The sequence below is a fragment of the Notamacropus eugenii genome, chromosome 2, assembly GCF_028372415.1.
Source record: "Notamacropus eugenii isolate mMacEug1 chromosome 2, mMacEug1.pri_v2, whole genome shotgun sequence".
Lineage (NCBI taxonomy): Eukaryota > Metazoa > Chordata > Mammalia > Diprotodontia > Macropodidae > Notamacropus > Notamacropus eugenii.
In genome coordinates, this window is record NC_092873.1 from 256,766,106 (window position 1) to 256,782,316 (window position 16,211).

Consider the following 16,211-nt stretch of genomic DNA (forward strand, 5'->3'; position numbering starts at 1 on the left):
GAGAAAAGGGGGGAAAGTGTCAAGTAGAAAGGAGGGGGCAAAATTGTTTCTTTATCTCTTCTTTTCTATATGTGCTTAACTAGAATTTCTTTCACATTCTTATTATCCTTTTTGTTTAGTACTTGGGTATTTCTTCCATTCCATCCAATGATATTTCAACTTGTTTCTAAAGAGAATTTTTTTCTCTCCTGTTTTGTTATAGAATGTCTTTACTAGAACACAAGTTTTTGTTTTTGTTTTTTAATAACTCATTTTCTTTGTTCAGGAGTGGCAATGCTAAAAGGGTCAGGCCCGACAAAGTCTCACTTAACGTATAAGCTTGATTTGTACCTACAGAAGCTTTGATTCTGGAAGCAAGGTCTGCAGGTGATAGGTTCAGACTTGTAACCTTTTCATTGGTGATAGGTATGATGGTCACTTGTCTCCAAGTGGAATTTTTCATTTAGACTTGAAGGTAGAAGCTAGAGCTGAAAATGACAATGGTTGATTTGGCTATGCCCCAATCTTTGTAAGCCAAAGCTTTATTAACTTTGTGTATGCTGAAGTTTGTAATTGTAATGGTCCATAAACTATTGATGGCTGAATCTACAAAGATGGTTATTTGATCTGGTAAGCATTAGTTTTGATTTCTAGACGTAGGTGTTTGGCCCATTGGCTGAGATCTGAAGTTGTGGAAGTAGGGAATTGGTCTAGTTATTCCTGGATCCTAGAGGAACTGTGTTGCTGGTTGGAGGCCCGGATGACTGAATTCTACTTCTGTGGTGATACAGTCAGAGTAGTGGTCATCAGTTTTTGTGCCTGTAGCAGTGGGCAGCTAGCCTGTGGAATCCTACATTCCAGGTCTATGAAACTGCTGCATTTTAGACCCATAGTGATCACAAATATTATCACCTACCCAGGGAATTGTTAGGATGGAAGTGTGCTAGCCACTGGAGACCAGAGTTTTGTGGAGACTGTAACAATTTAGAGGTCCAACAAGATTAGGACCAACACTGTCGCTGGTAGCGGGACCTGTAGTATTGACTAGAACAGGAGCAAGTTCAGATACATTGTCAAACCTTCTTGAGATTTTCATTTTCTCTTTATTGTTCTCCTTCCTTCATTTATGTGTGTGTATACTTTCCGTGTGTGAAAATGTGTAGGTGTTTGCAGTAAATATTTTGTGGTTCCTTTTGTTATTATTACTGTGGAGATTTGGATTGAGCAGTATGCCCTGCTTTCTTCTGCTACCCCTACTTATTGGGAATCTTCATTCCCCTTTTGTATCAGTTATTCCTCCTTCTCTGGTGATGATCCTCACATCAGCTTATTTAGCTCTAACCTCTGTGCTGAGCTGTCGTCTCACACCTCCAGCCACCAAATGGATATTTCAAACTGAATGTCCAAATTCAATATGTCCAAAACTAAATTCATTCTCTTTCCACCCAAATCCTCCTATCTTCATATCTTTCCTTGAAGGCATCATCTTTTTCCAGTCCCATAGGTTTGCAACCTCGGTTTCACTTTCTCACCCTTTTCCTTCCATCCCATCTTGTTGCCAAGAGCAATCAAGAGCTTCATAACAACTCTCACATATGCCTCCTCTCTTCTGACAATGCCACCACCCTGGTGCTAGCCCTAATTTGGCCTAATCTAGTTCATTAGAAGAACTAGAGGCAGTTTGTAGATAGAGCAGTACAGTAGTTAGAGTACTGGGCCTAGAGACAGGAAGACCACAGTTCAAATCCAGCATCAGGTACTTAGTAGCTGTGTGATCCTAGGTAAGGTCTCTGAACCTCTGTCTTCATTTCCTCAAGTGTAAAATGGACCCCATAATGGCACTTACTTCACAGGGTTGTTGTGAAGACAACATTTGTGAAGTGGTGAGCACATAGTAGGCATCTAATAAATGCTTGTTCCTGTTTGCCCCTTACCTCCTTCATCCCCTGGACTACTATAAGAGTCAACTAGTTTGTCTTCTTACCTCAAGTCTCTTCCTACTCCAGTTCATCCTCTATTCAGTTGTCAAAGGGATCTTCCTCAAGCTCTGGACTCACCATGTTAAGTCCCTCCTCTCCAATGGCTCATTCTCACATCGGGGAATCAATATCCTCTACCATTCAAAGTCCTTCATAACCTTCCTTACTTCCCTTCACCCACCAACCCTCGTCATTCTGGTCTTTTTACACATCACTCCCCTCCACATACAGTGTGATACAGTGACGTTGGATTCTTTATTTTTCCTCTATTAGTCCTGACTCCAGGAATTTTTACTAGTGGTCTTCCATGCCTGGAATGCTCTCCCAATTCATCTCTTTCTTCTGGTTTTCTTTCTTTCAATTCCTAGCTAAAATCTTACCTTGACAGGAAACCTGATTTCCCTTAATTCTGTTACCCTCCATCTTGATCATTTCCACTTTATCCTGTGCGTAACTTCATTGCACATAGTTATTTACTCGTTTTCTCCCACATCAGACTGTGAGCATCTAGAGACCTGGAAGTATTGTTTAATTTTCTTTGTATCCTCAGCACTTAGCACTGTGCTTGGCACATAATAAATAGGTGCTTAATAAATGTTTGTTTGGATTTTTGTTTTGACTGAAGAAATACTTCATTCACCTAACCTACCCAGGAAACCATCCCATTTTAACAGATAACAAAATGAAAGGAAAAGCAATGGAACACAACTAGCCAAAAATATTGACCTAATCCGGCTGCATATGCAATATTCTAACCACATAGTCCCTCACTTTAGCAAAGAAAGGAGGGAGATGCATTTTCTCAGCTCTTCTGTAGTACCAAGATCAGAAATTAGTTACACAATCAATTTATTTTTGTGTATGTTCTTTTCATTTCCATTGTTTTAGTCATTTACTCTGCCTCAGTTTATATAAATATAGTTATGCTTCTCTGAATTCTTCATGGTCATCATTCTTTTTGGCACAGTAATATACCATTTTATTCATTACTCCAGTTTGCTAGGAATTTTCCAATCAGTGAATGTCTATTTAGTTCCCAGTTCTTTTAACACTACAAAAATATGCTGACATGAATATCTTGGTCTATGTGGGACCCTTATTTCTGTTTCTGACATGCCACCTTGGAGTATATGCCTGCTAGTGAGGTCAAAGGGCAAATAAATAAATGAATAAATAAATATGTGTGTATATATATATACACACACACACACACAGAGAAAGAGAGAGAGTAGACATTCTCTTAGCGTAACTCTGAATTACTTTCCAGAATTACTTTATTTATCCCAAAAATATATTAACGTGTGTGTTTTCTGCAGCCCCTTCAATTATAACAACTTTTATCTACCGTTATCTTTGCCAATTTGCCAGGTGTGACATGTGATCTCAAAGTTGTTTTGATTTGCATTTTTGTTGGTGATTGGAAGCAGTCTTTCATATTAGTGTTAATAGTTCACAGTAATTTTTTTTGAAAACTGTCTATGTCCTTTAATCCCTTATTCATTTTGGAATGGCTCTTTAATGAAAGCTATTTATCATTCTTACTTATTTGTGTCACTTCCCTAAAAATCTTGGATATAAGATCTTTAAATTAACAGCATTTATCTAACACTTCCTAAGTTCTAGAAGCTGTGGCAAGTGCTGGAAATATGAATTTGAGCAAAAAGAAATATTTCTTTATCAGATATACTTGATTCAAAGACTTTTCCCCTTGGAGGGTTTGCCGTATTCTATCTGAATTTGTTTAGTTCATATAAAAACTTTCAATTTCATGCAATCAAAGCATTTTGTATTTTATATTTTGTAGTCTTCCTTGTCCGTTTGCTTGGTTAAGAATAGTAAGCCCCTAGCCATAGCTGTGAAAGGTATCTGATCTTATTCTCTTCTAAATTTTGTAAAATAGGACTTTTAATATTCAGGTCGCATTTTCATTTTGAACCTATCATATAATACAACAATTTAAAAATGTTTTTATCAGACAGATTACGTAGAGGAGGTAGGCAGCACTCCTAATTGTTATAGCAGCAACATCTATAAAACCAAACTACAGGTGAATGTGAAGGGTCAATGAATGAAGCCTCCATTAGGCTGTGGTGCCATGACACTTGCAGAACTTGCTGCTGACTGTAAAAATCAAAAGATATGACATGTTAGTAATACTTAGTAGTGATTCTCAGTAATAGAGTACTTCATAAGGCTTGATATTCACAACCACTCTGTAAGGTAAATTATGCAGTTGCATTTTTGTACAGATTTGTTATTTCTTTGTTGTAGGAAACTTCCAGAGAGGAAACACTCTATCAGTGTGGATCAGCAATCTTCCAGTAACTTGGAGTCTTAAGAGAGTTGTCTAAGTCTCCTTAGGTTTAAGAGATGTGCCTAGTGTCACACTACCAAAATGACTTATTTCAGAGAAAAGGACTTGAGTACAAGTCTTACTTGTATTCTTACTGGGGCTAATTCATTATCCACTTCATTTAGAGGTGTCAAACTCTCTGCCTTCTCTTAGTGCAGCCAGAACCAGATTAAAACATAATCCGGAAGTGTTTAACACAGTAAATAAAAATGCAATACAACATTGATAATGTTAATTTCTGATTTTCTAAGTCATTGCGTGGGCTACAGGGATCTATTTCTATTTGAGTTTGTTACCACTGCAGTACACTATAGGGTCTCCTTTGTATTAGAATCCTCATTTTATAGCTGAAGAAACTGAGGCTTGCAGTGATTCAGTGCTTTGTACAAATTCACATAGCTGGTAAGCCATGAAGTCAGAACTTGAATCTATCCAGTGCTCTTTCCACTAACCCAATTTTGCTTTGTATAAAAAGAAAGATAATTACAGACAATAATACTTATATTAATAACAATAATAGATTATTTTCCATGAATGTATGGAGGTACATTAAGGTATTTCTGGGGAGGAATCCATTTTTCTAATATTCTTTTGATTGAAATTATCTGCTTTCTATATTATTTACGCCTAAAGGGAAGCTTCTTTCCCTATCCCACAATTTCTGGATTCTCTGGCTCTCCCATTACCACCGTTTCTTTTTATTTTCTCATCTTAGCACAGTGCTTGACATGTGGTAAGTCGTTATTAAATGATATTTTATTCATTCATTTAACTTAAGGGTTGATTTTTTAAATATAAATTCATTCTCATTTATTTTTCCCCAAAAAGAGTATATGTAATCATATTCTGTGTTTAAAAGCAGTATAGACTGATTGTAGGCCTCTCTGAAAATTGAAATGATCACCTTAGTTTTTGTATAGATATTTGTGAATTATCTTAATACCATGTGTTTTAACATGTTTTACCAAATTAACTATAAAAGATTAGGCATAAAAATTACCCAGTTTAGGAGTTTTGGGGAAAACTTTTGATTAATTTGAGCAATTCCCCTAATTTTTCATTTTACTTGTGATGAAATTAATAGTAAGAAAACAGGATGTCTTAAAATGACTTTTTGAAAACCATAGTTTTGTCCCCACAATGCTCCAAATTATCTACAGTCTTTGACATCATGTACCTCACTAATATTATTTACGTACCATGTGAAAGGGTTATCCTTAGTATTCTAAGGTATGCTAAAGAGGTTAGATTTCAAATCCGTTTACATATATAACACAGAGTATACAATGTAGTAAACAAAGTCATTTTTCCTTTTGTCCTAAGAAATTTAACCTTGCCTTTAAATTTGTGGCTTTTAGAAAACTTAGTTACTTTGATTATAATTACTTTTTTTGTTTTACCTCAGAGTGTCCTCTATTTATGTTTTGACTTCAAGTATTTATACTCATTTACCCTCTGTTTTGATCATTTTATTTGTGTTTTTACAACCGATTGGGCCTCCTTTCTTTTTAAAGTGACTCTTAGGAAGCCTTATCATAGTCACAAAGCTGAAATTTGGTCCTTTTTTAATAGGAATAATTAGTGATAATAGCAAGTTCTTAACTTTTCTAAATTTTAGGACTCGTAACATACGCATTGAAAGAATGTAGCTTATGTAATTTACAATATCTATTCAAACCTTAAATGCCCTTGATTAATACAAATACATGTGACAGCAAAGTATAGCTCTGCTTTTAAGCTGTTAAGGAGAACATAAAATGATTATAGCTTGCAGTAAATGTTATTATGGCTCTAAGATGTTTCCTGAGGGATCAAGCAATCTTCTGCACTTTCTTTAAGACTGACCCTATCACCTTGAGAAGCAGACATGAAGGAGCACTGCAAATGCAAGACCACTGTCAGGTCACCCCATCGTGGTGCTGACAGGTCTCTGATATAAAACCCAATTTACAGTTTAAGAAGCACATCCATTATCCTTCTGATTTTAAAATAGAACATACATCAGCAAAATGATAAAAGAAAGTGCTTAAGAATTATGAAAGTCAAGGACTATTTCATATGAGAAAGTCATAACCCTTTTTGAATATTACTTTTTTTAAAATATAGTACAGCTTAATAATGTTTGGGTATAGGCTTTCTCTTTTTTTTCTTTAAAAATTAGTATTTTATAGTTTAATCCATATTTAAATTAGTCATATGTGATTGATACAGTTGTGATGTCTATGGTTTAAATAGTACTTGGGGTTTTTTTTGTATTTTGTTTTTTAATTTTTTTTTTTTACTTCGAGGCAGATGATACTGTCAGAATATAGATACACTTCAATTTATATAATAGATATGTTCCTTTAAACTTTCCCATAAATTGACTTTATCTAAATTAATACTACTCACCGTTAAATAATTTAGTGTTTCATTGACATCAAAGAAACTATTTTCAAATCCCAACTACTGTTTGTGTGACCTTGGATAAATCACTGAACTTCTCTGGGCTGCAGTAGAGTTGGCATATTGAACTAGTTTAACTCGAAGGCCCTTCCCAGCTCTAAATATTGTGAGCCAGTGACCCATTTGTATTCATTTGTGTTTATGTTCCAGTAAATCTGAGATTTGTTCTCTTGACCATTCCTAAGCTCTTGCTCCCAGGAAATATTTGTGCAAACAGATCAGTGACTTAAATGAATGTAGCATAGTTTGTAAAGTAAGAATCCTTTTTTTTTGTTTTTTTGAATGGTTTGGGTTTTTGTTTTGCTTAGGTTTTTTCATCTAGATTTGATTTTTGTCAGTGTGAAGGTATCCCTGATATGGAAATTATTTTAGCTGATAAGCAACTTATCTTTAATTTATAGTAGCAGAAAATTGCCTGGACTATTAAGAGCAGAGTACTGTAACTTGAGGCTACATAGATAGTAAGAATGAGAGGTAGATCTTGAAATTGTGTTTTCCTGATTCCCAGTGGCCCTCTATCTACTGCACTGCTTCCATCTCTGTAATATAAGTTCTGTCAAATATCTATCTGATCATTTTAGGTTTCCTTATATTGGCCCATAGCCATGAAATGCTGTGGACCAGTATGGAGATATCATATGTCTCACTTAATTGTAAAAGAGAGAACAATAATAAACTATTCCAAAGCAATAATAAAATCCTGCAGAATGGTGCAAGCATTTTCTGTTTTCAAAGTACTACTAAATGGGCATATGGGTAATACAACTTAGATTATGTTAATGTAAGATTGTGTTTTCTTATGGAAAGATTAAGATTGATTCCATATCATTTTCTTATTTTGTTCTGTACTCCCCAAAACCCTATTTAAGGGGAATTGTCCTTTTGCTCTGAATCTGTAGCATTAATGGAGATAAGTCATGGACCCATTTATTTATAGGTTGCATGCCCCTCTTAATAAATGTTATCTTGCATGGACATCTGCCTGAAGGGTGAAAGTTTATTCTTTTTTTAAAAACTTAATCATGATGATCCATACTAACATTTTTTGAGTTATTGCTTGGAAGTAATTATGTAGGAATTTATATATTTATGTGTTAGTGCAAAACTAGAGATTTGGAGCTCTGTGGGTCAAAATTTTGAAATAATTTCTAGCATTGAGAACCCCTTTTATGTTGAGGTTTCTAGAAAGCTATATAGTAGGTTAAAGAAATTTTATAGGTCAATATTATTATGAATCATAGCTAGACAAAATCATGTTTATTGTTACAGAGCCAGAAAACACATTAGTTCAAAGTAAAACATGTTTAATCAATCAAATTACAAACTACAAATTAAGTGACAAGAGAAGATTTTTCCCTTCCCTCATGAACACCAGATATAATCTTCCACAGGTTACCATACTACCCACTGGAGAGTGTACACTCACAGAGCTTATACATGACCTCAGTTAAAATATGAAGGGAATGCATACAGGGAACTCACATGGAGGGCTCACACAAAGAAAACAAGAAGGGCAAGGGAACATACCTAGAAAGGGCGTATGTAGAAAACATGCTTGGCCAAAAAAACTTTAGGCAGGGTACACAGAAGGAATTTGTGTAACTAGAGCTCACACACGGAAAGCAGAAACCTAGGGATATGCATGGGCAGAGCTAGAACACTGACATTTTCTCACCTCTATAGTCTAGTGAGGTTATTGGCTTGCCCCTTCAGGGCAGTCTTAGGCTCTGCTACCATCTCTCAGGGTGGTTCTTCTGCTGGAAAAGGACAAACCTTTGTAGGGCATAGAGAGTTAGCACATAGAACCAGGTAGCCAGGAAAGAAATCAACAGAAACCCTAGACTAAAAATAATTCCATTTTTTTTTTTACTGTTGTGCTAGTGTCATTTGGAAGTCCCTGAACCCAGATAACAAATGTCATTTGAGATAGAAAATGTATTTTAATGCATGTCAAATCCGTTATTTGTTCTACATTTCCTAAAATATTTCCAGGACTCTTTTCAAGAAAACCATAAGAGCTATGTGTGGGTTGGGGACAATAGGCGTCATTTAGTTCCCGTGATAATCACTGATTGGCATGCAAGTGAATCTAGGGGCAGGAACAAAAAAGCTAGTTAAAATGGGAAACATTTATTCTATGTTTATGGTCTGTCTCTAGATGTGGCAGGGGGAGGTATAAAGAGATATCTCCAGATTCTCCTTCCCCCACCTTTCTCCCAGGGAAACTATTTCTTATCAGAGGGAGAAAGCTGGAGGTTGAGACTGAAGGGAGAAGGGGCTACAGACTAGATTTATATCTTATCTGCTCCCTTGGATATTGTTGGTCTAAGGGCAATAACTTTTAAAGTTCTAGCTAAACTCCTGGTCACTATTTCATAATGGAGGAAGTGGAACCCCAGGCTCTTTGTCCAAGGCTTGACCCCTCTCCACCAGATACCACAGTAACATACATATAGCAACAGAATCTTTTTGTCCTAGGTGCTGGACAAAAGAGAAACTGGAGAAAGCATACATATGAGAAACTATATAAAACAATATATAATGAATAAGTTCTGTGTGTGCGTGTGTGTGTGTGTGTGAGGGGGAGAGAGAGAGAGAGAGAGAGAGAGAGAGAGAGAGAGAGAGAGAGAGAGAGAGAGAGAGAGAGAGAGAGAGAGAGAGAATATGTTGAGGATCTGACTTGAAGGGAAAAAATTCACTGGTCTCTAGTGAAGCATGTGGAGAATAAGGATACAATCGAAATTCCTTATGTTAGTGCCTTTCTCCCTTTATGCTTCTGAAGAGAGGTGGGAATCCCCTGTGTCTTTTCTCTTGATTCATGAGGCCAGAAACTCAGAGATGGAAAACTCTGGTTCTTTCTTCTCTCCCACTCTTGCAACTCTGACCTCCACTCACTCAAGATCAAGGCATTGATCTCTACCATTGAGGAGATAGTTCCATACCAATGGGCTTTGCGGCTCAGATTACATATGTTTATTTTATATCACTGCATTTATTCTATATGCCTACCAGTTGGCATAAACTACACAAAAGTGCTGCTCTTTCTTCACTGAACTCAGTTCTTTCAAACTTAATTTGCTCGGCTCAGAATGACTCTGCCCTGTAATTTTTATTTATTCACTTCATTTGCTACATCTGTTGTCTTCATTCTTTTGTGAAAGCTGATCCAAGCATGTCTAGAACTTCCTTTCTTCTGACTTCCCTGTTCTTAAAAATCATCGTTTTCTTCAAAACTTGGCTTAAATACTACCTCTTACATAAGACTTTTCATGATCCCCCAGTTTGTAATGCCTCCCCAATAAAATTACTTTGTATTTACGTTATATACATACATGTCTCCCTCAGCAGAATGTAAGCTCTTTGAGGTCAGAGAATGTTTCTTTTTGTAGCATTTGTATCCCAAGTGCCTAGCATCATGTCTGACACATAGCTGGCATTTATAATTATTGATGAATTGACTATGTTTTGTCTTTTATGATACCTTCTATCTTTTGTCTAGTAAAGAATTTTTTCTTGTACATAAATGTGAAGAAAACCATATAACTAACCCCCTGCTGATCCAAGTTCTTTTTTTCAATAACAAAACTTTTTACATTTGGGTCCATTATATATTTGTAATTTCTTCTAAATGATATAAAGTATAAAATGTTTTTCAGTTTTTTCCACTGGTTCCTGTCAAATTCTAATTTGTGTTGTTGGATTTATTTAACCAACGAACCCTGTGTGCATTTGTTTCTGTATCTTGCTTATCTTACTTATTACATTGATTGCTTTTCTTTTTTTAATCCAGTATCAGATAGTTTTGATAATTATTGCTTTCTAGTACAGTTTGAGGTCCAGATGTGTCAAGCCCCACTTCTTACTGTTTTGTGTCCCTTGATATTCTTGGCCTTTTATTTCTCTAAACAAATTCTGTAACTTTTTTCTACAAAAATATCCCTTTGATAGTTTGGTGGGACACAATCTGTAGAATAATTTGTGTAGTATTGTTAATTTTACTACCCTGAAAAAAGCCAGTTATGAACAATCAATAAGCTCTCCAGATGTTTAGATCTTCTTTTGTTTTTAAATTTTTGCTATGTGATTGTAGTTATATAATAACAATTATAATAGTAATTAGCATTTATACAACATTTTTCATTTTATCTTCACAACAGCTCTGCATGTAGGTACTATAGTTTTGATTTTGTGAAGACCAGAATTCAGGCAGAAAGATTAAGTGATTTGCCCAGGGTCCAGTTTTGCACTCAGGTTGTTCTCTGAATCCTTGTCCAGCTCTCTATTCACCTAGCTACCTATGACATAAATCCTATGAGTATCTGGGTAGGTTTGTCATTTTGTCATTTAAAGTGAAATCAAGTCAAGAAATATTTATTAAAATATATTCCAGGTAGTGAGTTAAACATTAACGATATAAAATAAATGGCTGACTCATAGCATAGTTTCCCTATTTTTCTCTTTTGATTAAATCTGTTTTAACTTTAGCTTTGTCTGAGATCATGATTACTACCACTGCTTTTTTACTTAACAAATTCTGCTCCTGACTTTTATGTTTGTGTGTATCTCTCATTTTTATAGCATTTCCTGAAAGCAACATATTGTTGAATTCTAATTTTTTTTAGCTGCTATGAGTTTCCATTTTATAGGCAAATTCATTCCATTTACATTCTAAGCTATAATTACTTGTTCATTTTCCTCCTTCCTATTTTTCCTCACTATTCTTCTCATCCTATTCCTATCCTTCCTCACTCCTCTGCTTTACTTCTGCCTGCTCCTTCTTAACTCCCTATTTCTTAACTTACCCACTCCTCTAACTATCCCTCTCTTATCCTCTTGTCCCACCCTGTTCCTTTGTCCTCATTTCTTTCAAATGTAGAAGAATTTTATACCCTTCTAGATACATATGTTCTTCCCTCTTTAACCCATTACTGATGACAGTAGGGTTTCAGCACTACATGCCCTCTCCCTAGTAGCTTCAACAATTAGTTTTTTTGTATTGCCATTGTGCATTAATCCACAAATTTGTCTTCAGTCATACTTTTCATTATAGAAATATAGGTTAAATTACCCTACTGACTGTATTGCCCTCTTAGTAACTTATGTGAAAATGTACTACACCAAATCATGTAACAGGAAATTATAATGAAAAATGTGGAAATTATAGTGCCTTTCCCATTATAATTTTCTGTTACATATATATTATATATTGCATATTATATCATATATATTCACCAGACATTTTTGAACTGCAGCTTTTAAATCTATTCTTAGCTATGCAAGTTAATTTTCATATTAACTTTCAGTTCTCTTTGATTTGAGCAAAGAGGTCTAGAGTTATTTTTTTAATCTTTCAATTTTAATACATGCACATCAAATCCAATTACAACAAACCTACTCAAATTCACACTTATTGTAGCAGATTTTCATTGTAATCATTGTGAAAGTCACATTTCTAATCTTTGAGGACTAGAGATAAAACATAAAACCCTCTCCCTCTCTCCTCTTTCCCTTATGCACACACACACACACACACACACACACACACACACACACATACATACATACACACACACGAAATCACTTATAAAATACACAGTAGAAAAAAAAGAGGTATAACATATATTTTTCACCCTTATCTCCTTTCTCCTTTTAAAATCTTGTATGCATATACATATATGTTCATAGACTTTTATATATGGGCATATAATTTAGTAATGATGGGAAATTATTCTGGTAGACTTCTTTGGTATCTTATACTTCCCATCCCACTTGTTACATTTCATATAGAGTTTAGTGAGTGAGAGAAGTGTCTTGCAAACAGTATGCAGGTGTTCTTTGTTTTGAAGATTAACTGGCAGGAAGGGAAAAGGTTTATAGAGGGCATCTCCTTTGTTATTAGGTATTGGAACTCTACTGCTTTGGATCAGGTATCTGAACAGAAGGAAATTGGTTAAATCATCTACTTATTCATAATGGTATTTGCTGTAACAGATTTTTACCTCAAATAAAATAAAATGCACAAATTTATGCTTTGAAATCCTTCCTTACAATTGAATGAATTCAGCTTTCTCTTGAATATCCTCAATGGTAGTAAGTCTTCATCCTTTGAGCATGGATTTAAATTTTAGCATAATATCTTGTCCAAAAAATGGATATATATATATATTATATATATGTATATATAATATATATATTTAAGTGCAAAGTATACTTCTATGAATATGTGATCTCACTGTTAGAATTTTGGATTAAAGAAACTAACTATAACTGTAAAATTATTTTTTTCTTACTATATGTGAAATCTTTGAAAAAAAAGTATTCAAAACATATGAGCAATATTATTGAAACAAGTAAATTGCTTCCCAAGATGACTGCTTTGAGGGATAATATTTATTTGGATATATGAAAGATCTTAGATTTGGAGATGAAAGAAACTTCAGATACTTTCTAAATTTAAGCGACTCATTTCACAGATGAAGAAACCTAGATCTAGAGAGGTCAAATAGCAGGTATTAATGGCAAGATTTAAACCTAGGTCTTCTGAGTCCAGAGTCAATTTTCTTTTCACTATACCACCTAGCTGTATCAATTTATTGCTCTACCAATAGGCCTGTCTTTATGTAGCCCCTACAGAATTAGCTGTTTTCACTTTTTATTGTCTTTGTCAATTTTCCAGGTGAAAAGAGAAAATTAAGAGTTGTTTTCGTTTGCATTTGTATTATTATAGGGGATTTGGAGCAATTGTTATGAAGTTGACTATTATTTGTAATTTCTCTCTGTGAAATATTTGCTCATTTATATTGAGTCCTTGTCCTGGTTTTTCTTCAGATTGAATAAATCTTTCATCTTGTAGTAAAGATTTCTGTGGAGAGGAACAACAAAGAGTTTTTGCCCAATTTTTTGAGACGTTGTTAAGATTACCTATTTCTACTCTCCATATGTCTGTATGTACCTAGTTATTTATGGGTTGCCTCCTGCTTTGGAATGAGTTCCTTGAGAGCAGGGAATATTTTTACTTTTTTGTATACCCAGCACTCAGTGCACTTCTTGGCATATAGTATGTGTTTTAATAAATGCTTTTTCTTCTCCAGAACCAAGATTGGCATCATTTTAGTGTTCTTTTCATCTACATTATTTTAGTCATTTTTATATTGCTTTTCTGGTTCCTCTTTGTGCAACTCTGCCTCACTTAAATCCAATTCACCTATGAGTCAAGATATCACCCTATAATTTCATTGGTCCTCTTTGAAAATGGAGGATGAACAGCAGCAACTTATTATTATGATGATTACATAATACATGAATGAGCATGAGAAGTCAAAGAGGAAATAAGGTTTTTGAACACTGGAGACTGAAACTATGGTAATGCTGTAAACATTAATAGAAAAGTTCAAAAGGAGGGTGCATCAGTCAATAAATATTTTAATAAGTACTTCCTCTATATAAAGCATTGTGCTAAGAATTATGAATGCAAAGAAAGATGAAAACATGGTCTCTGTATTTAAGGAGCTCACCTTCTAACAGGGGAGACAATATACAAACAACTGTGTACATATAAAATATATACAAGATAAATTGGAGGTAACCTCAGAAGAAAGGGAAGAGTAGGTTTAGAGGGAAAGATTGTAAACTGTTTGGGACATGTAAGATTTGAGATGCCGTAGGTCTAGAATTTGAGATGTCTATAATGATGCTGGAGATATGTAACTAACCATATGTAGTTTAGGAGAAAGATAAGGACTGAATACTTGGAATTGAGCTTAGAGATGATAAATGCACCTATGAGAGCTAATGGCCTCATCAAGTAATAAAGTATGAAGGGAAAACAGAAGGCATAGGTCATAGTTTTGGGGAGATATCCATGATTAGTGAGAGTGACATGGAAAAAGAACTAGAAAAATGAGAGGAGTGGTCAGAGACATACCAGGAAAATCAGGAAAAGATCACTTTCATGAAGTCCTAGAGTGGGGTAGTATCAAGGAGAAGTGGGTGATCAATAATGTCAGATATTGCAAGAGAGGTCAAGTAGGATGAAAATTGAGGAAATGGTTTGGTAATTAGATTATTAGAAATTTTGGAGGAAGAAGGTTCATTTGAAAGATGATGTAGGAAGTCAGATTTTATAGGACTTAGAAGAAAGGGGGGAAGTACAGTTATACACATCTAGTGCAGACAGCTTTCTCAGAATATATAGCGGAGAAGGAAAGAAAAGATATAAAACAATAGCTCTAAGGGAGAGTAGTCTAAAGTGTGGGCATTTTAAGGGTGAGAACTAGAGGAAATCTGCCTCCTCCAGTTAATGGAGATAGATGGTAGATAATGTCGCATATGCTGTCAGAGGTCATTGCTGTTGGTTTGTTTTTCTAAACTATTTTTCTAGGTTTACTTGGTGGGTGCATTAGGTGGAATGGAGGGGCATGTCAAGAAATAACTTTAATATAGAAATAGATGACATTCGTAAAACTTTAATTTATATCAATGTATGTATATGGCAAACCACTCCAGTATCTGTGCCAAGAAAACCTGATGGACAGCATTGGCGTGGTTTGGTCCATGGGGTCATGAAGAGTTCAGAACAACTGAATGACTGAACAACAACATGTATGTGTTAGAAAATTCTTAGATTGGTGGTAGTCTCAGGCTATTTCTAGTACAGAGAATTTCAGAAAATTAATTTAAGTTTGAGAAATTCATGGGGATTTGGATCAAAGTATACCCAGAAAATCTAGACTTGGCCTTCCTGGTTCTTTTTTTACTGTGGTTCTATGGAGATTAGGAGAACTCTTAAGTCAGATCTGTGCCAGAATGGGTCACTCTCAAGCTTGACCCACTTTAGACTTCCATTCTCTGATGACTTGAGACAGACTAGAAAGTTGGGATCAGAGAATGTGAGCTATAGGTTTCCTTAAAATTATTTCCCATAGTTCAGCAACATCTATATCTACATATCTATTTCCATAGATATATCTTATATGCATAGACATAGATCTACAGATATCACTCCCAATGTGCCAGGTAGTGTGCCAAATGATATACGTGTGTTTGTGTATATACATGTATGTATGCACACAAATACACATATATACATACATAAACACACACAAACATGTATATATACCTGCTAATATTTGTTTCTATAGAAATATAAACATGTCTTATATGTTAAATAAGTTATAAACATTTACATATTATAGAAAAACATTTATATATAAACATCATGTTACATATAATATGTATGCATATTATATTATATATAAGTATAGTGTATTATATATACATTATATACATTAGTATATATTTATCACTTAGCACAATGCTTGACACATAATAGTAAGTGCTCAATAAGTATTGATTGATTGAGGGAATTAAGATTGCGAAATGCAAGTTGATAAAACTTTTACCAAATATTTACCCTTTATTTCTTGTTTTTTGTACTTTCCTCCCTGTTCTAGCAC

General features: G+C 34.7%; 1 protein-coding gene and 1 non-coding gene across 3 annotated transcripts in view; both read left to right on the forward strand.

Moving 5' to 3' along the window:
• PACRG (parkin coregulated) overlaps window positions 1-16,211 on the forward strand; it is a 583,000-nt gene that overhangs the window by 31,499 nt on the left and 535,290 nt on the right. The window lies entirely within an intron of this gene.
• LOC140530496 (U5 spliceosomal RNA) lies at window positions 13,565-13,680 on the forward strand. Its single transcript, XR_011975934.1, has one exon. It is a non-coding gene; the product is annotated as a U5 spliceosomal RNA (small nuclear RNA).